The sequence below is a fragment of the Amphiprion ocellaris genome, chromosome 11 (genome assembly GCF_022539595.1).
Source record: "Amphiprion ocellaris isolate individual 3 ecotype Okinawa chromosome 11, ASM2253959v1, whole genome shotgun sequence".
NCBI lineage: Eukaryota > Metazoa > Chordata > Actinopteri > Pomacentridae > Amphiprion > Amphiprion ocellaris.
The window spans coordinates 839,667-861,234 of record NC_072776.1 but is presented as its reverse complement, the minus strand read 5'-3'; the positions used below and the strand labels follow the sequence as shown (position 1 = coordinate 861,234).

General features: G+C 37.8%; 2 protein-coding genes across 2 annotated transcripts in view; both read left to right on the top strand.

Annotated features, from left to right (window-relative positions):
• Positions 1-351: 351 nt before the first annotated feature.
• pou3f3a (POU class 3 homeobox 3a) overlaps positions 352-21,568 on the top strand; it is a 32,771-nt gene continuing 11,554 nt past the window's right edge. Inside the window, exon 1 of the mRNA XM_023269424.3 lies at positions 352-491. The gene's annotated coding sequence lies outside the window, so the exon portion shown is untranslated. The remainder of the gene's footprint in view (positions 492-21,568) is intronic.
• The window catches only part of gpr45 (G protein-coupled receptor 45), a 44,272-nt gene continuing 23,062 nt past the window's right edge, over positions 359-21,568 (top strand). Inside the window, exon 1 of the mRNA XM_023269429.3 lies at positions 359-491. The gene's annotated coding sequence lies outside the window, so the exon portion shown is untranslated. The remainder of the gene's footprint in view (positions 492-21,568) is intronic.

Below are 21,568 nucleotides of genomic sequence, written 5' to 3'. Positions count from 1 at the left end.
TAAATATCAATTTATAAGTTCATTTCTGTTGCTTTTTGACGTTGGATTAAAACTCACTGTAGGAGCCGAATATTATTGAGCAAACTGAATTGTGATCCACTGTATGGACATGAGGGGTCGCTGTGTTGACACCTGGGGCTCAGGCAGGTAACCCTTTCTTATCATCAGGTGTTTGACCCCGGAAGTGCAAAAAAAGTTTGCTCGCCATGCCGCCGAAAGGTTGCGCGCTGTCAGAATTACACCACCGCCCACATTCATTCAGTTTTGTCTCAGTACCCAATAATTCAGTCCTAACTTTGCATAAACCCCGCGCAGTTTGAAACCAAACTCCAGGAAAACCAGTTACGAAAAAGTGCGTAAAAGTCGTGCGTCATTGTAGCGGCTCGGAATCAAAAAGGAACTTCTTGGATTAACTGATTCCTTGTCGGAGTTTATGAGGAGATGCCGGCCTCAGCTGGAGCCCAGTTTCTGACTGACGGATCCGTGGCACCGTGAGTAGCCAGTGCAAACAGTGGAAATACTTTCACTTTTGGGTTGTTGTGCTGCTCTGAGTTTGTTCTATATTTGATTTCTTCTTTTGATTTTGGTGCTAAAAGGACTTGAGCGGACTTTCTGAATTGTAATTTGTGATTGGACTGAACTGTGTGGGAAACTCTGGTGTCTTTTTACCTGACTGGACTCAGAAATTCAAATGTGGGACACTTGGACACAAACCCACCTCTTCACATTGCTTGCTGGTTTCTAAATGCTGAATTGAGTTGTGAAGCTTCAAGTTTTGGCTAAGTTGACATCTACAGCATACAGTAGACTCTGTAAGGGATGGAGTTACTAAGCAACAGCAGTAGACAGCAGAAGAACTCTTTACCTCTAGGTGTCTCCTGGTTAGTTTGCTTTACATGTTTACACAAAAAACAGACTTTTATCTGTTTTTAGACTGTTTATCAAGACAAGACAAGACAAGAAGTGAAATTGATTTTTGAAGCAGGCATTTCCTGTACACCAGACCACACAGATCTCATGCAAAAAAAGCTCTATTTTTACAGTTTGCAGCACAGATCTCTGTGACAAATGCACACCCTTGACTCGGTGCTCGTGGTACTTTTATTGATTTTAGTGAAGTATTGCAGCATCCACTCTGTATATGGTCCTTGTGCATTCAGTGTAACCTTTAGGCCCACCGCAGGTCTTTTTGCAGACAAGATTTGGTGAGCTAGTATAAAAATAAAAAATAAAAAAAAAATCCCCCTTGAAGGTTTGGTAGTGAACTGCATTAAAGGGGTTAATATATAATTGCGTTACTTTTTGTGTCATAGTTGACATTTTTGCTGTTTTCAGATATAAAATCAACATGAGTGCCTATAACCAAACACCACATGGCATTTTACAGAAAGATTCTTCTAAATATTATATATACACCTGATGTCTAAAGATACTGTAGTAAACCTGTTGACTACTTTCTATTAAATAAGTCAGAAAGCCTTGGAGTCTGGCCAGTCTTTTCTTCAGGAGGAAATGACATCATGTGGAGCAGGTCATGTGATGTGGATTTTTTTTTTTTGTGATTTGAATTTTTTTTTTTATTATTAAGCATTGTTTAACAACAAATATTATACAACAAATAGGCACCAGTTGTGTCATACAATTCAACTAGTCCAAGCAGCAAGAACAAGAAAAGAAAGAAAAAAAATGTAATTATATAAAATAAGATAGTTTTAAATAAATTAACTTCACAGAGGTTAATCAATATATAACATGGGACTCTTAGACAGTCTTAAGGCACTTCTATTTTCCAATTTTCTTAAGGAATGTGATCTGGAATTAACACACTTCCCTGAGAGGTGTTTTTGAAATGGGGAACTTAATGGAAAGGGATTTAATTAGTTATTTTCCATATAAAATGTGATATATTGCCAATAAAGAAATAGCTGTCATGATTATCTCAACTTAATAAAAGAACACAATCCAAACTATTTCTGAATCAGCTCATTTTATTATTGTTTAGCTCATTAGAAGGTGGTTGGTATTAAATTCAGACGGTTATTTAGTTGACATTTTAGTGATATCCAGCCATTTTTTATTAATAAGTGATTGTTTCCATAATAAATAATTATGGAATTTGTAAAGACATGATCACAATGAACATAAAAACATTATTTTTTTAAACTTTTAATATAAATGTATGCAGATATATCCCATGGACTTAAAAAGTCCCTCAGCTATATATTGACCCAAAAGGTGTTTCACTCAGGAGAGTGAAGTTTGACTTCAAGTGAAACCAAATGGCAGTTTTGTCCAGCTGGAACTTTAAAACCCCACTTTTTATCAGAAAACACATTAAAGGTTACCCAGCACGGCCAACCAAATTATTGTAATTATTATTGTTACTGTTTGATTTAACAACAAACCTAAAACATCCATACTTTGAGACATTCAGCTTCCCAAGTTCACACTGCCGTACATACTAATCTGCATGTCAGGAGTCAACAGACCAACACAAGGGCCCCAGTTAACCATGCCCATAGAACTAACAGATAAAAACTTTCAAAAGCATAATTGGTAGAAAAAATGCTTTTGGTGGGGCCGGGATGGAAAATTACACTGGAAAAAGGCTTTTTATTTTTATAGGCCAAGCGCAGTACATTTACAAAAACACACTGATTACATGAGTCAAGGTAAAAGTCACTTTCTTGTATTGATTTTCCTTTTCAATTTTTTAAAAAACTGACATGCTGTAGAGAAAAACACAAAATCTAAGCATGGGGGCTGCACCAAACAAATACTGAGTAAATCCACTGTATGCTGTTGCTATTAATGATCCACATTCACGGTTTGAGGATTCCAAGTGAATGTTTAAACTGCGACTCTTGAACAAATCTACTGAAGAGGAAAACATACTGAGGTTGAATTCTGTGGCTCACTCATTAGGGGATCTTTTTCCAATGATGCCTCGTTAAGCCCTTTTTCCCAGCTGTTTTACAGATGTACATGGCACAATGTACATTTACGCATTTTAGACTTACATTATACCATTAATGATAGCCTATAGTAGCTACACACTTAATAAAAGACGCTGGTTTTCTGTTTTGGACAGGAGAGAACTGCTCCATGAGCACTGGAGCACCTTGTTGTGGGATTATGATGCCCTGCTCTGTTAACAAGATGCTGTTGCTGCAAATCAGAGCTGCTAATGACTTAAGGAGCATATTAGCTATGGCTCGTTTGCTGAACGACAGAGGAGCACACTGCTTAGAGGTTCTGCTTTAATTAGGGGTTGGCTAAAACACTGTCCCTGTGGTCCTCACACATTACCGATACTCGTGTGCTCGGGCCTATTAGTGTTTAACCCTCCTGTTGTCCTCATTTACAGGCACCAAAAAAATATTGTTTCTTTGTCTGAAAAAAATCAAAAAAATTCAGCAAAAAAAAATAAAAAATCCCCAAATTTCTGAAAATTTGCAAAACCTTCAGGAAGAAAATTCCAATATTTCCTTAAAAGTTTCTCTCCAAAGTTTGGTTTTTAAAAAATCCCCCAAATCTGGCAAGAAAATTCTTGTAAATATTCTCAAAAAATCAGTAAAAATCTTCTAAAAAAATCCTAAAAATATCTAAAGTGATTCCATGTATATCAGTAAAACATCTAATATTTTCTTTAAGAACATTCACATAAAAATCAACCAAAATCAAGCGAATTTCGCTGGATTTTGGTTGATTTTTATGTGAACATTTCTTTTTTTCCACCAAAAAATGTTCAAAGATTTCCCAAAAATGTTGAAAATGTGGACATCAGAAGTTTCACTGTGAAAATATCATTTTTCCCATATTTTCAAACTTTAAATCGGGTCAGTTTTGACCCACAGGACGACACGAGGGTTAGAACCCCTTGGTGCAGACAACAGCTGTCTGGTTGGTATTGTACAGGATGCTTCTGGGTTCTGATAGCGTGGTCTGTCCACATACATGAGGAGTGTGATGCATTTCCTGCACTTTGCATTCAGCGTGTGCAGGTACAGACCGAGTTCTGCAAGCAGGGCACAAGTTCACCTTCATTTGTGAGCAGACATTCATATTTTTTACACAGGGGAAAAAGCCAGTCACAGCTCCTCTCAATCAAGCCCTGATCAAGAACAAAGTCAGGTTTAACTCTAAATAATACATGACTCGCCTTCTTATATACGCTCCCCACTGGGACACTGAAAAGAGGAAGCAGGTTCAAACATCTTCCCTCATCTTCAAAAGTCCTGCCTTCATCTCAGCTGCTGCCAGATTCTCTGACACTGCTCAGACCTGGAAATATCAGGAAGGAATGACTGTTAAAGGGCAATGCCACTCATTCCAGAGCATGTTTGTCCTTGTTCTGAAAGACTCTCTTTGATTTGGAGATTATTCAGTAATGATGTTCCTGACATTAGATATGAAGGATATGGCAGTGGAGCCATGTTTGGATGATTTTAGGGGATGGTTTCATTCTCAAATCCATATTTGATAATGATTTGATACAAAAGGCCAATTAAAAATTCCACTATATGTGATTTTGCTATAACCTTGAGCAATTAAATGAACAGTGTTACTGTAAGCCACCAGGACCCGTGTAAAGGAAGTGATTATTCCTCATAGAGATCACTGAATGATCAACATTAGACCATGAACATACTTACCCCACACAGTGTGTTTTCTTTTTTTTTAAGACAACATAATATTGTTGTTGATTTATCATGTTGGTCATTACTGATTTATCAGACATGATTAAGGCTGCATTCATCATTAATGCAATGTTGGTAGACTTATTAACATATTTTAAATGACCTGAATCAGCATCGTTTTTGTGTTTCTGTGCAGTTTGTTAACCCTCGTGTCGTCCTGTGGGTCAAAATTGACCCATTTTAAAGTTTGAAAATGTGGAAAAAACTAAATATTTTCACAGTGAAACTTCTGATGTCCACATTTCCAACATTTTTGGGAAATCTTTGAACATTTTTTGGTGGGAAATTCATTGGATTTTGGTTTAATTTTTTTGTGAATGTTCTTAAAGAAAATATTAGAAGTTTTACTGATATATATGGAATCACTTTAGATATTTTTAGGATTTTTTGGAAGATTTTTACTCATTTTTAAAAAAATATTTACAAGAATTTTCTTGCCAAATTTGGGGGATTTTTAAAAAAAAATAAAACTTTTAAGGGAAACTTTTCAGGAATTTTTAGAATTTTCTTCCTGAAGGTTTTGCAAATTTTCAGAAATTTGGGGAATTTTTTTGCTGAATTTTTGGATTTTTTTCAGACAAGGAAGCAATATTTTGGTTCCTGTAAATGAAGACAACAGGAGGGTTAAGAAGCAAAAAACAATCCCATCAAACCGCAGCTCTTTTTTCTTAAGCTGAATTAGCTGCATTAATATTAATATTGGATTACACTAACTACCAGGGATGGTGCCTTGGTAGCAGCCTTGTCAGCTTGTTATTGACACTTGTGTTATTCTTTTTGGAAAATGGGGTTTATAGTATCCTTACTATCAGAAATTTCAACTCTCAAAGACACGAATTAGTGAGTGAATGGTGGCTCTGTGAGAAATGAATGGGCTAAATGATTTTAGACAACAAAACAGCTCACAAATATTGAAGAGACTGTTGATGGATAACATGGATTATAATAATGTAAGCTGTGCTGCCATATTTAATTTATTTTTAATCAGCTTTGTTAAGAATCTTCCTCTGATATCCTGAGAACTGAGGGGAAAAAAAAGCATCTTTCAAAATTGTCCTTTTTTTGTTATTTCCTGCCTTTTTATAGCCAAAACAACAACTCACAATTTAGAATTTTATAAAAATATTTTACAGCATGTCCACTGCGGTAGACAACAGAATGATTTTACCATAAAAAAACAGCAATTCTTTGAAATCAAAATAGACTGACAAGAAAACATGTAAATCCATTTTCTAATGAAACTCCAAGAAACTAAATTAAATAACAGTAGTGTAAAATTTAAGATGTTGAATGAAACATAGTTGTAAACTACTATTTTTTATTACATTAATTACTTTACATAGAAAATATATTAAATTGTTGTCTTGTGCATTACATTTGACATTCATAAAGATGAGATTATTTCTCCTGACCAAAAGTTTAACTGAACTCTGACCCCAGTTCATAATTCCTGACATGTTAATAAACAAGAAAATATATGATTACCATAAATAAAACAACAATATCTTGACAATATTTGACTCAACTTTTCTCTTTCCCTGGCAGGCGAGTCTTGCTGCCCTCTCCGTATTTTCCCACCCAACCGTGAGACATCATTGGAAAGGCCAGAATGTCGTCTAATGAACACATCAGGGTTTAGTTTGGTAGTTCAAATCAGTCAAAAGATATATATCAAAACAAATGTCCAGTGCAGAGGACATAAATGAATGACCAGGTCTCAGGAGGGTACTAAGCGCTGCTGCCAACGTGTGGAAGCAAATCAGTGTAAAAGCCTTTGAATTTTTAACATTTGATCTTATTCCTTTGAAGTGATTTTTATGATAATTCATTTTCACTGGTATTTTATCCAATGCTCACAAATTCAGAACCAAAAAAAAATCAGCTCTGGCAGAAACTAGTTGGCAGTTTATGTTAGAATATGAATCTAAAAACCTGAGAACATGTTTAGTTTTTTCAAAAAGGCAGATTAAAAAAAATGCTCGTAAAGACACTGCGCTAAGTTCCACAATCTGTTGAACAGCAGCTAACCCAAAGCTTGTGTTAGTTTGTGTCTTATTCGCTTATCGTTGTCGTCCTCCAGCTATTAGAGGATGTTATTGAACTAAACTGAGTTGCAGTGAATCATCATCTCAACCCTGTCACTGAAGTCATTTAACAAAGAATGCAAAGTGCTAATTGAGGCCTCTGACAACTTTTCTTGTCTGGATCCTGCTCATTTGATTGGAATAAAATAATATTCCCCTCTTCTTTGACTGGGAATGGAGACAGCAGCACAGAAGGCAAGCGGCTCAGTAGGAGTCACAGTGCTGCTGCTCTCTGGCTGGTGATAAAGATTCAGCCTGTTCCTTTAGCTCCAAGTGTAGTCATGTGTATAATTGCTCTGGGACTGGAAATGCACCATGTGTGAATATAAAGGAAGAGCCATTTAATAGGAAACACTGTCCAAACAACATAGCTTCAGTTTGTGTAAATGTCCCACGTCACAGAGAAGCTGCAGAGGATGGAGAAGGGTTCATGATAGCAGCAACAAATGCTGAGGGTTGATGTCCGCTAACGGGTAGAGAAGAGCAATAAACTCGATTTAAAAGAGACGGAGGGAAGCTAATCGCCACAGACTTTTCAAGCACAAACAAACAAAAATATCTGGATTTCTAATCTTAGAAGTACATTAGAGTTAGACTTTGGCTCTGTTTGGATGGGATTAACTGTACAGAGTGAGGTGGGCAATAAAGCATTTCAAATATTCACACTGTATTCGATAATTTAACCCTTTAGAACCCAGTGTAGCATCAACACTACGATTTGCATGTTGATTTTTGATTGGCGGTAGATCTGAAACCAGATAAGATTGATCAGTCATTCTTTTTGCACATAAAATCTGGGGAGTTACGCTAACATTTCACACATTCGCCAAGTCTCAGAGCACCTTTTCGGTACAGCGATGGATTTGTAGAAATACACAATAAAGCACACATGACAAGAATCTTTCAGTCTCAAATTTTGCAGTTATTTATTTTCAGGTTTTTTTTACAGGTTATAAAATTGACCATGTCTCAAAAAGCAAGTTATGTACAGGCTTCAAATAAATTTCCTGTGGTTCCAAAGGATATTGTGCAACTTTTTTACATTTACAAATTTGAGGGATACGGCTATGCAATTTCTGTATTTTGAAAAATATGTGAAAAAAACAAAATGATTTTCATTTTTTTTGTTGCACTTTTAAGCAATTTATTGTAGTAGTTAAGACATAAGTCAATACATGTTATTGGAACTTGGGATATAAGGGTTATTTTTATGTAAAGCAAATAAAAATACTCCAAAAATGGCACTATAGCACATAAAAATGTAAGAATATGTCCTGGCAGACTTGCCAGACATTTTTTGGTTTTTGTAAATTTTTAGATTTACAATAGTTCCCAAATAGATCAATATGCTGTTGTTTACATGTTTCCAGCTATCAGAGATCAGCTTTAAAGTACAAAGATGCTGCCTGTGGAAGTGCTTCTGGTGAAAATCAACTCTTCCACCTTGGTAACATGCCTGTAGGGTGGTTTTTATACAGTGGAAGACATATTATGGCCAAAATAAGCAGTCAGGTGTGTATTTTTGAAGGAATAAGAATCAACAGATTGGAAAAAAAGTAAAAACATTTCAGAAGATAAGTGTAAATAATAACAGAAATACCCCATTAAGGTTATCCTCCTTGTTATCAGTCGTCTTTTATATACAGAAACAAAAGTAGAAGAAAAGGCAAACACTGAAGTATGTGATAACTTGTGTATTATCCTTCATTAAAGAATCTGTCTGGTACCAACAGAACTACATATATACCATAGAACTGGGAGGAAGGTGAATATTTGAGTTAAAACATGGTATATATCATAGAAAATCTACTCTTCTGGGAGCTACATATACGGTCCACTTAAACCATATACTGGAGAAGTTTGAGATAATATGTCAGCCTTTCCATTTTGTATACGTTATCAACAATATCAATCCAATCATCAGTGCAGGGAGCCTGTTGTTGCACACATTTACAGGTTCTGGCCTTCTTACTGCTGCCAGTAAGATGGACACCAGTCTTTTACACCAGTCTCTTGTGAAAGGTTGCCCAAGTATGGAATATTGAATCTAAAAGGGAAACTGGTTTGAAGAACCTCCTGTATAACCTGGTGGACACTTGTCCAGTCAGAGACCGGCGCTGGGAGGACCAGAATATGCTGTAATTATTCACATTATTGGTTTGATCACGTCTCCAACACTCAGAATCAGTGGTATAGTGAAGAAACGTACAAGATTCTTCCAACGGAGTTCCCTCCAGCTTGTAGGACTAGTGCTTTCCCATCGTATTTGGCAAATAGCTCACTAGTCATCCTGAGAGTTAACCTCATTACTCTCTCTAAACAGTTTTTCCTTAGTATACAGAGATTCTTGCGATTTTCTCTGAGAGAAATAGTTGTAAATCCTGGAAGTGGTTTTGGTGTCACCCTCAGAGTTATACGCAGATACGAATATTTCCATCATTCCAGTCTCTAAATTGGCCATATCTGTCTTTTGTCTCTTGAATGTGTCAAATCAGTGTCTCATTTGGAACATTTCCACCTTTAAACTGCAGTGTATCGATGGCCATCTTAAACACCTGAATTCAGACTTATGGGGTTTAATACATAGTAAACCTACGAGTGTCACTTCCATAGAAAAATAACGTTTTTAAGGGCTTAATCATTGACCAGAGACAGACTTAATAACAGGAAGAGTGGTGAGTTTGCTGACCAACGGTAGATATTGCATCTGTAACTATAACTAGGATGAGGGGTGAAACATGATGCTTTCTGAATGGGATCAAACTGACTGCAATCTGTGTTTCTGTAGTTTATTCCTTTTTCCTCATGTTCCTCTTGTGGTTTCACTTCATCCCTTTGTGTGTTTTCCATCCTCGTTGGTTGTCCGGCTCTTCTCCTAGGTTTCACCCGTCTCATGTCGGTAATCAGCTTCTCTATGGGTATACATATACGGAGAGAGTCTTGTTCCTCCTGGTTTCAGTTGCCAGTTTGTCAGTTTACTTGCTTGAGTTCTGGTGTTCTTTGTGCTCTTTTGATTCATGCATTTAGAGTTTTTAAAGTTTTTGAATCCTTTCTCCTTTTTTTGCTTTGTTCCTTGCTTCAGTTTGCTCCCTGTGCTTTTGTTGCCTTTTTGGATTTTTGGTTAACCTTTGCCCGCTCTGAGTATTTTTATGATTAACCTTTTGCTCTTTAGTTATTTTGGTATCAGCTAGAAATAAAGTTTGTTCCCTCTCCTGACACCCCACGCAACTAGTGCAGGACATGTTGAAATCATCCCACATCCTGTAGAGAAAGAAGTCCAGTTCAAACTGCAATAGCACAAGCAAATTATCGCTTAAAAAGCATATCGTCATCAATTATATTCATTCAGCTTGTTTAAACAGGCACTCATTTATACATCTAGTGGACATGCAGCACTTTTAGCATTCGTTTCTTATCATGTTTCTGGTCAACCTGCAAATATAATGCAAGTTTAACATTTACATTTATTCTGGTCTCTGCTTAGTCCTTTGAGGAAATAGGTTCTTTAGCTGCTAAACGTTTTACTGTGTTCCCGGCTAATGCTGTTTGATTGGCAGATAGTGTGCAGATGGTCCATCAGGGCTAGCAGTCATGATCTCTGCTTAATAAAAGAAAATGACGAATGTCTGCAAAAGAGCAGAAATTAGCAATCAAAAGCTACAGTGTAGTGGAGAATCCTAACAATCTACAGCATCATCTACCCAAACTCCCAGTGAACAGACATCCACTTGACGTCAGTAATATTTTAAATATGGTACTATGTTTTTTTTCAACGTTTCACATGTTTCTTCTTGAAGAACTGAAGGAATAGGTGCTTATAAAGAGGTCCTCGGTTTACGACATCCTGGACTTGCGTCGTTTTGCCGTTATGTCGGAACTGATTACGGGCCGGTTCTAGGTTTAACGTACGGCGTTTCCTCGTTACGTCAGATCTAGGGCTGAACGTGACGGTAGTATCCAAATATTTATTTTGAGATCCGAATATTCGGATCCCCCCCGTCGGACGATGTCGTGTGATTGGTATTCGCCTCATCTGTTCGCCCGAGCGTCCCCCTGTCGGACGTTATGATATGACCTGATCCTAATATTCGGCTCGTAGCCCGAAATGTTGATCTCTTCAACTTAAAGTAAATACAACTGCATTGGCGTCATGAATGGTAAAACCAGCGAATAAAGGAGCATAGCTGCTGTGAGGATACTGTGGACATCAGATGGTGGGGTGGAGAAATGTTGGGGATATTGGGATGTGTTGTTGAGTGACGGGGCTAAATGTAAATGTCTCATTGATCGTTTGACCGAGGCAAACAGAGAACCTGCTCTTATTGATCTGCTCAAGGCCAAGGGCAGGATCAGGCTAAAACTGAGACACCGACCTCTGCCGCCTTGACCTTGGCCTAAAGCCAGAAATCTGCCCTTTAACCTCCATCATGTGACCTCTGGCCTCTCCAGATGTGACCCGGGCATTTTGGTGGCTGCTCCCTTTCTCCCAGATGAACTACCTAAGCCAAAGGAACATTTCCACAGAGCCAAAGACAAAGGAAGGAGGAAATGGAGGAAGGGAGGAAAGGGTGTTAAAACAAGTTAAGAGTTTTTGCTTGAGTACAACTTCACCTGCAAGATGTGATGATAATAGAGCTGAGAGACAGAGAGAGAATGAGTGAGAGAACGTGGAAACAGGAATCATTTCTATCCACATTAGAGGCAGTTGTGAGGTTACTAGCAGCTCAGTGGTATTGATTTGGTGATTTAATTACACAAGGATGCATTAAATACACATACACAAGCACAGACATGGTGATGGATCACTGTATCAGGCTGCTTTTACTTTCTGTCTGTTAATATACCACAGAGGAGGATTCTTCAAAAGGCCTGACTATTGCCCTCAGTTAGCGGCGAGGTGCTAATCCTGCAGCTGTGACACTACAGTTTGTCATTTGGCTATTTTTTCTAATTTTTTCTATTTCTGGAGATTGTAAAGCTGCTTCAGGCAAATTCGTGATTTGTGAGGCTATATAAATAAAACTGACTTTACTAGACTAGTTAAAATGAGAATACACAGACAAGGACAAACACACAGATGCATAAAATACCCTGTGAGCTTCCATAATCCAGTCTGGATGCTGTCCGATTGGTACTTCATGTCAAATCAAGTGCAAGATCTTTCCTTATAATGTCTGTCTTTGTCTACTGGCTGTTATAAATCAGGTTAGTAAATCAGAGATTATATCAAAATCCTTAGAGAGTAAGGTAATTTAGAGCCCTGAAGCGCCTGTTTTGGGGTATTTGTCGTATATTATGGACGATGTTATCTGATATTCAGGGGTTTGCATTTTGAAACCTCTATTGCTGAACTTATTCGTTCTTCCGCTGAGCAAAACTAGTTAAACCGCTCTATAGCATCCGCAGAGGCTGCTGCAGGTGTTTTATATAGATATTTTAAGGTCTATCATCTGAATGTAAATATGTATCTGTAAAGACCTCACAAAAATATTTTAGTGGATTAGTTTCTCCTACCTCTAGTGGTCTCATTGCACATTTGCCTTGCAGCTGGTCTGGCCATGTTTTCCAGTTTGTGTTTGGTTGCTGCTCTCTATCCTGAATGAGGCTCATTCAAAGGTGCAGCTAAGTGCAAAACCTTTTAGTAACCATGAAAACCCTAATGAAACCTTTTAACCCCAAATGATTAAAAACAAAAAAATCATTCATCATTTTGGAAAATGTGCGTATTTGCTTCACAAACATCTTTTAGAAATTTGGTCAAATCCACTCATCTTTTCTGGTTGACTTAAGGTAAATATTAAATAAATATATTTTTAGTTATTTGAACTCACGGTGTTGATTTTTTTCCCTTAATTTTCAGACAGTTTTAGATCTTCTTATACCTTGAGGCATAAATTAGGCTTAAATTGTTAAGTTAAATGAATGAACAGCTCAGAGTTCACTCAACTCATTAAATTAAGTTTATTAGAAACAAAACTAGAACTCGCATTCTTCCCAAGATGCATTGTTAGAGAGTTAAAACTCCCCACAGAGTCTTCCTTTTGGTGGTTTGAATAAACAGACATGGTGGAAACCTTCTGTATCTTTAATGCATGTTAAATTAAGCTGTGGTTTCCTAAAAATGAAAACTGATCTAACAATGACAAACGTTAGCACTAAATTCAGCTCCTATCCACAGACATTTATCTTACTGTGATCCGTCTCACAGACTGTAGGTTTTCCATGTTAATTGAGGAGGAAACACTTCGCAATTGTAAATGTAAAAGAACAAGGCTGTCTGTAATTTAGTCTACATGGCTAGTTTATTGAACGTAATGTCTTTATTAAACTTGTTTTCTCAAATTCAGTCATATCACCCAGCTGGTTTTATACTTTCACTTTTTAACTCATTTTGAAGGCAGCAGGGAAACTTACGATACCATTTTTATGTCTATACTGAAGCAGCAGTTGAGATCCATTCTGCCGGCACCTTTTGCAGCTCACATTATAGAGGTTGTTTGTGGGCCTGGACTAAGAACCAAAGCATAAAAGCAAAAAGCTGTCATTTTACAGGAGTTTGTGCGAGGCTATTACTATTTCTTGCAAAGATCCAGTAACTTCTTGGACTGGTTGACGACAAGACTCCAGGGCTGTATCCAGAATCATGCATCAACTGCTCCTGTGTTAAAAACACAAGTTTGTCAAGGTTTCTCTGTTATGAGGAGTGAATTAAGATGTTTTTGTCATTGTTGTGCCACATTAACCAGCTGTTGGCAGCAGTGTCATATTTAACCCATGAGACTGGCACCAATCTTCTCATTAACTCTCAGTCATTGGAGAGAGGAAAGAGTTTTCCAGCTGATGGAAGAAGACTGTTTTCTAGAGTAGCCCCAAACATGACCTGGTTCATCTGCCCTGTTCCACCCAGACTGAAACTACCCCAGATGGTCACTGATCCACCCCCATGTTTTACTGTAGGGGCAGACAGTCTGGTTTGTAGCTTCTCCAGGCTTCCTCCTAACCAGTAAGTTGGCTGGAGTGGACATCAGCTGAAAACTGGATTCATCCCTGAAGAGAACCTCAGTCCAATCATCAACAGTCCAATCCTTGTGATCCCAGCAAAGAGTAACCAGCTTTCCTCTGCCTTTCCTTGATGAAGGGCTTCTTCCTGCTCTGTGTGACTTCAGACCAGCTTCAAGAAGTCGCTTTCCAACTGTCCTTGTCCAACAAGTCCCATTTCTCCACAGTGTCCACTCATTTTTAAGGTCCCTGGAGTTCTGAGGACGATTCCTGACAGGAAGAGATGAGTGACGGTCATCTGGTGGGTAGAAAGACGTTTCCTGACCAGCTAGCAGTTTGATAGAACCATGTTGGGTTTGTTTTTTCTTGGTGGAATGAACGTCTGTCTTGGAGATCTTCAGTTTTTTGCTACCCGTCTCTCACTCATGATGGCTGCCTTTGTGGCTTCACATAATTCTTTAGTTTTAGGTGTTATGTGACAGCTGACAACTTCTGAGTTGTGCTATGGCTTGAATGTCAGCAGGAAACCACTCTAGGCCTTTGGATGTGCTGCTGAAGACATGAAATGTCCTCTTATAGACCCTGGAATACAATGAAGCTGAAGCAGGTCAGATAGGACAGAAAGCATTATGGAATCAGCTGCATTTAAAGTCCTGTTCATTGTATTCTTCAGGTAATAGACCTTTAGTGGTACCAGGCATTAAAATGAACAGAAATGGAAGAAAACAAGGGCAGTCTGATCATTTGCTCCATGACTGACTGTGTGTGTGTGAGTGTGTGCGTGCGTGTGTGTGTATTATTATATTGTTTATATTGTCTAGCTATTCCTTTATATTTCTAAGAAATCATGCTAGTAACAAATCTTTTTTGTGTATGTTTTGTCTCTCAGACATAATCGATAGATCATCAGATAAAGGTAGGAGGATTTAGCCGTCACCTGTATATGTGTATGTTTGTGTGTGCATACATGCAGCATACAGTAAATGTTTCTATATCAGGTCAGCCTCTCTGTTGAGTCAGAGCACCAAAGACAAAGCAAGCTTTTCCCCTGAAATTTAGCAAATATTGGTTCTCTTAAAGAACGGGATGAGATTGTGTGTGTGCACGTGTGCATGTGTGTGTGTGTGTGTTTGCTGTGTTGGGAGCTTATTGATCACTATCACCACCCACCTTGGTCAACTGGAAGACACACCTGAGCCTTTTCTAAATCACTCTGACACCAGATGACTCTGTGAGGGGAAAACTAGATGACAGTGACATTACAACAGGAAATTTGCTTCAGTTAGTGGAATAATGCACTAACAGTCGGCACTTTGATTACGCCAAGGCTCCCTGCATGTGGTATAAGGCAATAATGACTGAAGCAATTAACTCAACTGATCTTTTCAGTAACACCTGCAGCACAGGGGGCTCAGTCACATTTTTTCCCAGCACAAAACAAGGAACAATTTTCATAGTACTAATTGTCTTGTTATGAGGTCCTGGAGTGTTTAAGTCTTCGTACTGTAAGTTCACAGTCCCATCCCATCTCCAGTCACTCCACATTGTGTGCTTATTGCCTTTATCAATCTACTGGAGCCCAGAACAAAGACCTTCGTGTTCAAACAGCAATTACTCTCTCATCTCCTGAGGCATCAGCACAGGCCTAATTGGATTTAAATGAACCCCCAAATTTCCCTTTGTTACAGAAAATAATATGCAAGGCTTTTTAATTAAGATCCGATACAAGCCCACGTGGAGGGTCTGCAGTTGCTTTCATGTCCTGCTCTTCAAATAGAGGCTTGGGCTTGTGTGGCGAACAGTCTGGTGCAGAATTCAGCTCAGCGGGAGGCTGCATGTAGTGGTAGGGCCTGTGTGTGGGGAGGTCTATCAACAGAGGTGGATAAGTTCATTAAAAGAGCTCTAATGTGATTGATCAACTTCTGTGGAACTGTGGAGACGAGTTGTTCTGTGTCAGACCACAACTCTGGACTGCAGCACGAGAAAACATGTTATAGAGGACAGTGCATGGTAAATGAAGAAGTTAAAATAAATCATTTATTGAAAATGACTTTAATGTTGTAATGATGAATATCTCACATGTAGAATCCATGCCATCTGAGCAGGACGTTCTGGATGCTAAAATTAGTGTTACATGACTTTATCTTTTAATCAGCATGGCTCTTTTTCATTTATTTTTGATCATGTTAGTCAAATACTTACAGCTACTAAAGATAGCTCTGGACTTCATTTGTCATGTAAGTCACTGAACTGCACAGATACTAGTGGAAGGTGGATGTTAGCTAACTTTAACTCGAGAAAAAAATTGAAACAATCATCTTTTCCTTGAGTTTTTTCATGTGTGATGTGTGGTTCTGTCACAAAAATGAACCAAATCTAGGGTTGTGAACTTTCATCAAAATGGCTTTCTTCTTCATGGCTCTTTAGGGGAAAAAAATAAATAAAAATGCACCGTTTGCCCGTGTCAGTACAACTAAGAAACCATGAGTGACCAGCAGTCATATGACAAAATTTCAGACTATTTGTCTGAACTGCAGGCAGTGTTTACATGGAGCAGTGAGTAGACACAAAGAAATTAGAACGATTGGACAAAAATTAGATGTGGCTTGGCATAAAAATGGTAAACAGTGGAGCAAGTTGGCGGTAGGGTGTTGGAAGATACATTCAGCATGGTGAAATATCTAGTATGGAGGTGGACAGTCCTGTAAAAAAGACCTAAAATATCTTTATCATTTAGAGTCGCCATATACTTTTCTATACTGGTTGTTGTATATATTGATTTCAAGCTTCTTCAATTTATGTATAATGAAAATTAACAGAACAATAAAGAGATTTTAACCCTCCTGTTGTCTTCATTTATGGGCAGCAAAGAATATTGTTTCCTTGTCTGAAAAATTCCAAAAATTCAGCAAAAAAAATCCTCAAATTTCTGAAAATTTGCCAAACCTGAAGGAATAAAATTCCAATAATTCCTTAAAAGTTTCCCTTAAAAATTTTATTTTAAAAAAATTCCCCGTTTGCCAAGAAAATTCTTTCAAAAAATGAGTAAAAATCTTCCCAAAAAATCCTAAAAATATCTAAAGTGACTACATATATATCAGTAAAACTTCTAATATTTTCTTTCAGAACATTCACATAAAAGTCAACCAAAATCCAGTGAAATTCACTGGATTTTGGTTCTTTTTTTCCACCAAAAAATGTTCAAAGATTTCCCAAAAATGTTGAAAATGTGGACGTCAAAAGTTTCAATGTGAAAATAGATTATTTTTCCCACATTTTCAAACTTTAAAACGGGTCAGTTTTGACCCTCAGGACGACATGAGGGTTAAATAAACTAAATTTTCTTCTTTTTTTTTCATTTTTTGATTAATGGCATTATGGCTGTGTCATACTGCACACAAAACATTTTTGAGGTCATTTTGCTTGTAGCCAAGGTTGTGCTGCTTTCATAGAGGTGCAGGATTTTGTATTGCAGTGAAAAATGAGCCCACATTGAGTAAAAATGTGACGGGAGAAAAAAACGACCAGAAACTGCTCGGGGTTCAGAGGGTTAATGTCAACAAATCCAGTTTAAAGAGCAAATCCAACAATGTTCCAGTCTGTCTCTTCGTAATTTCTGTCTTCACGTCTCTTTCTTGGATGCCCTGAGGCCATTGGTTCCTACTGAAGCCATACAGTTTTTTAAAAATGGGTCAAACATACATTGTTTAATTAGAAAAACAGGCTCATTAATTTCCCAGCTTTAGTTTTTTTGGAAGCGTCCCGATAACAGAACTAGACGGTGCAGTTTAGTGGAAACTTTTTCAGCTGAGGACATGATTTTTAGTGCACTAAAACTAAATTTCAGCCACTGCAACAGTCTGACTCATTCATATATTCCTTAAAAATGTTTCTAGACAAACTTTTAATAAAAGGAAAAAGGCTTATCTGAACGAGCTACAGAGGCGTTGTTGGTTTTGTTGTTTCACAGACAAAAAAGGAAAATAAAATGCTCAAAGGATATTAAAATATCCCATCTACATGTCCAATCTCATGTCAAGTGTGTCCCGTTCTTTCTTGGGAACTGTTAGAAAAGTCTTCACCCCAACCAGCATGTGCACCTCAGGCATGATTTAAAGTCGCAACATGTCAACATGTGTTTAACAGATGCTCCAGCACACAAGGAATCCGTCACCTTTGGCATAGGTGTTCAGACAGACACACTGAAATGTGCTGAATCTGAACAGAGCTGTCACTTCTTACACTTGAACTCCCCAATGACGGTGTTCATTTGTTGCTTCAAAAGTGATTAAGCTGCAACTAAAGAAAGTTCTCTCCATGGATCACTATTGTCAGGAGGCGATATGATTGATTGATTTATTGATCCGCTGCTTGTGTCCTTTTACAGCATGCAGCTCTAACAGAAACCATCAGTCAGCCAACTGCTGTCATGAATCATTCAAACTCTCTTTACTTTGTTGAGTCAGCTTTGGCCAGTCATGACGGAAGATCCGGGAAAAGGTGACTGCATCCAGAGGAAGAAGTGACGATCTTTCTGTTGCTGTTATTATTGTGAGATCTCCAGTTTTGTTGTAAAATCATGTCTGGAACGCTGCTATAAAGCCACACAGAGTTCGCACAATCCTCCACAGCGCCGCGGCTAAAAGAATGGATTAAATTCTCACATGCCTCACTGAATTAGCAGAGGAAATAATAGTAGGTGATTGAAGAGCGGGGAAATCATCTTTTTCGCTCGCTGATAGCAGAAGCGTCTTTCTCGGTAGCTCTGCACACAGTTTAGGTCATTTCCATTACCTCAGCTGAGACTTTGGAAGATAATGATAAAGCGGTGAATGGAATACATATTCACACTCCACTTTCCTAATGTCTAATTCTCCCTTTTCATTGAAAAAGAGAGACGGAGAAAAGAGAGGCAATATTGTGTTAAGCTAGGAAAATATTAGCCAGGCGGCGCATGGCGAGAAGTGTCAGGAATGACTGTTTTTCTATACTGTGGAGCTACTTCATTATAATCAAATTTACATTTCAAACCTGTGTTAACATTCTAGGTTTTAAATGCAAACCCAATTACAAGTACGACTCTATATGAACAGGCCACGGTGGTGTTTCTGTAAAGTGTTCGTGGAGCTGTAGGTTTTGTGGTTGCAGCGCTGCTGCAGAGAAGACAGAGCGGAGGAGCTGCAGCTGAAAGTGCGTATTCAGAGTCTGATCAAGAGTGAATTGAGCTGCGAGACTTTCAATAGCTCTCATTTCTCTCCCTTTTCAAGTCTGGAGAATTCGCCCTCCCGTTCCATAAGGTAAAGGCGAACAGTTCCATGTGGTTTGTGAGTGAATTAATCATGATGATTAATTGGCTTTCAAGTTAAATATCCAGTGAGCGATGTCAGGCTGCCAGACATCAGGGCTAAATTGACAGGCCTTTAAGAAGAAACAGATTGATTTACACAGCAGCTAATGAATCCCCCTCCACCCAGAAGGGGAGGAAAGGTAAACAAGTCCTTTCTTTTCTGTCCTCCCATCTGCTTTGTTCGAGTACACTTCGCTCTTTCCATTGAACTCTAACCTGGCTGTGAAACTCAGAGACTACAGATAAATTCCCTCTTTTTTTTTTAATCGCATGTCTGCAAAAAAAATGCATATTTCTGAACACCTTTCCTATTAAATTAGCGCGAAACAGACGCGGTGCAGAGATTTAAGACCTTTTGGTGTCCCTGGAGTTTGGAGTCGCAGAGCAGTTGCTGACTTTGATCAGTTGGTGCTTTAATCTAGCTTTAAATCGGTGGTGGTAGAGCTCCATGCTGCACTGCTGGGAACATTCTGCATCTCCTGCTTCCTCTGCAAATAACATGCTGGACAGTTAGGAACATGTTCTCTCATGCTCTGAAAGTTAACCACCCCTGACATTTTGTTCCCAGGACTGGACATCATTTATTCAGAGGTACACAATTTGCAAACAGGACATTAAACTCAACACAATTTATTCACAAGCTGTTTTTGTGCAGCCAACAATTCCTGTTTCATGACTAAATCCAAACCAGTCCCACATTTTTCTACAACACATTGTTCATCAGCTTCACAAATCAGGAAACTGTTCACAGCCGACAGCCTTAGATTTGTAAAAGTTTTCATCCACAACATGAATCTTGTCAAAAATAATCAGCAACAGCACTTTTCTTTTCACCTTTTAATGTCTCTTTTTTGGCTTCTTGTGGTTGTTTCTTGAATATTTATTGTGTCACTCCGTTATTAGTCTGTTGCATTTCTGCTGTTTTGTTATTTGGTTGGATAATTACAGGCGCAGCACTCTGTTGTTCTTGGTTTATTGTTCCTGTGTTGTTAGGATGTTTTTGGCGTGAGTGTAGTTCTTACTCGAGTATATGTATGTAAAACAGGATTACTATTTTGTTTTTTTTTTTTTAAGAGTAAAAGTAAAAAAACACAAAAAAGCTGGAATTACTTTGTTCCATTTGAACTCTTTGGTTCTTTCTTTTCTTAGCAGTCAGCAGATGACTTCTCACTGATCAGCAGTGTGAATTTATGTCAGAATTTGTCAAACATTCCACAAAAATGTGCCAATTTACGAACGATCCTCAAATATCAGCTCACTAATGTGAGTGATGACCTTATGATTCCACAGAAGTAATTTTATTTGAATTCTGCCTTGCACTAAGCTCACTTTTCTCATTTTTCTTTTTCTTAAGAGATGGCAATTCTTTTTATTTTATTTATTTAGAGTTATTGATATCATAGATATAATATATAAAATGCCTCGTACCAATATTTAGAACCAGAAACTGAAAAACCTGAAAAGAATCACCTGTTTTTCTGTCAGTGTATGAATGTATTATTTGTGGGATGCAACCAAATCTAAGCTTAAAGTTGTGGCATTTCATCAAAATAACTTTTTTCTACACGTCTCATTGAAGAATTTGCCAAATGACATACTGTTTGCGCTATAAACATCCTGTTAAAAAAAAAAAAAAAAAAAAAAAAAAAAAGCATTCTTTCACACAACTGAGAAGCTATGACTGATCTGATGAAAATCTTTGAACGGTTTTTGGTGGAAAAAAAGAAAAGTTAAAAATGTTTCTTAAGAACATTCACATAAAAATCAACCAAAATCCAGCAAAATTCACTGGATTTTGGTTGATTTTTATGTGAATGTTCTTAAAGAAAATATTAGAAGTTTTACTGATATATATGGAATCACTTTAGATATTTTTAGGATTTTTTTGGAAGATTTTTACTCATTTTTTGAAAATATTTACAAGAACTTTCTTGCCACATTTGGGGGATTTTTAAAAATAAACCCTTTAAGGGAAACTTTTAAGGAATTATTGGAATTTTCTTCCTGAAGGTTTTGCAAACTTTCAGAAATTTGGGGAAATTTTTTGCAGAATTTTTGGATTATTTTCAGACAAGGAAACAATATTTTTTGGTGCCCGTAAATGAGGACAACAGGAGGGTTAAAACTAAGCTGAAGACCCACTGGTTCACCTCTAGTAAAGCCTCCATAGAGGTGCAGGACTTTATATTGCAGTTTAAAAAGAGTTCACAGTCAGTAAAATTGTGACGGGAGTAAAGAAAAAACACCAAGAAACTGCTCTGGGTTTAGAGGGTTAATGGTGACCAGGATAAATATCTCTGTCCTACATTTATTAGTTGGTTTTATTCCTGTATTGTTGTTTTAATATCCACGTTCTGTCTCGGAGCTGCGCTGAAAGGTCACGGCTGGTGAAAAGCAGGAGCTGGAGTACTAGCTGTGTTTTGATGTTCAGCGCTACC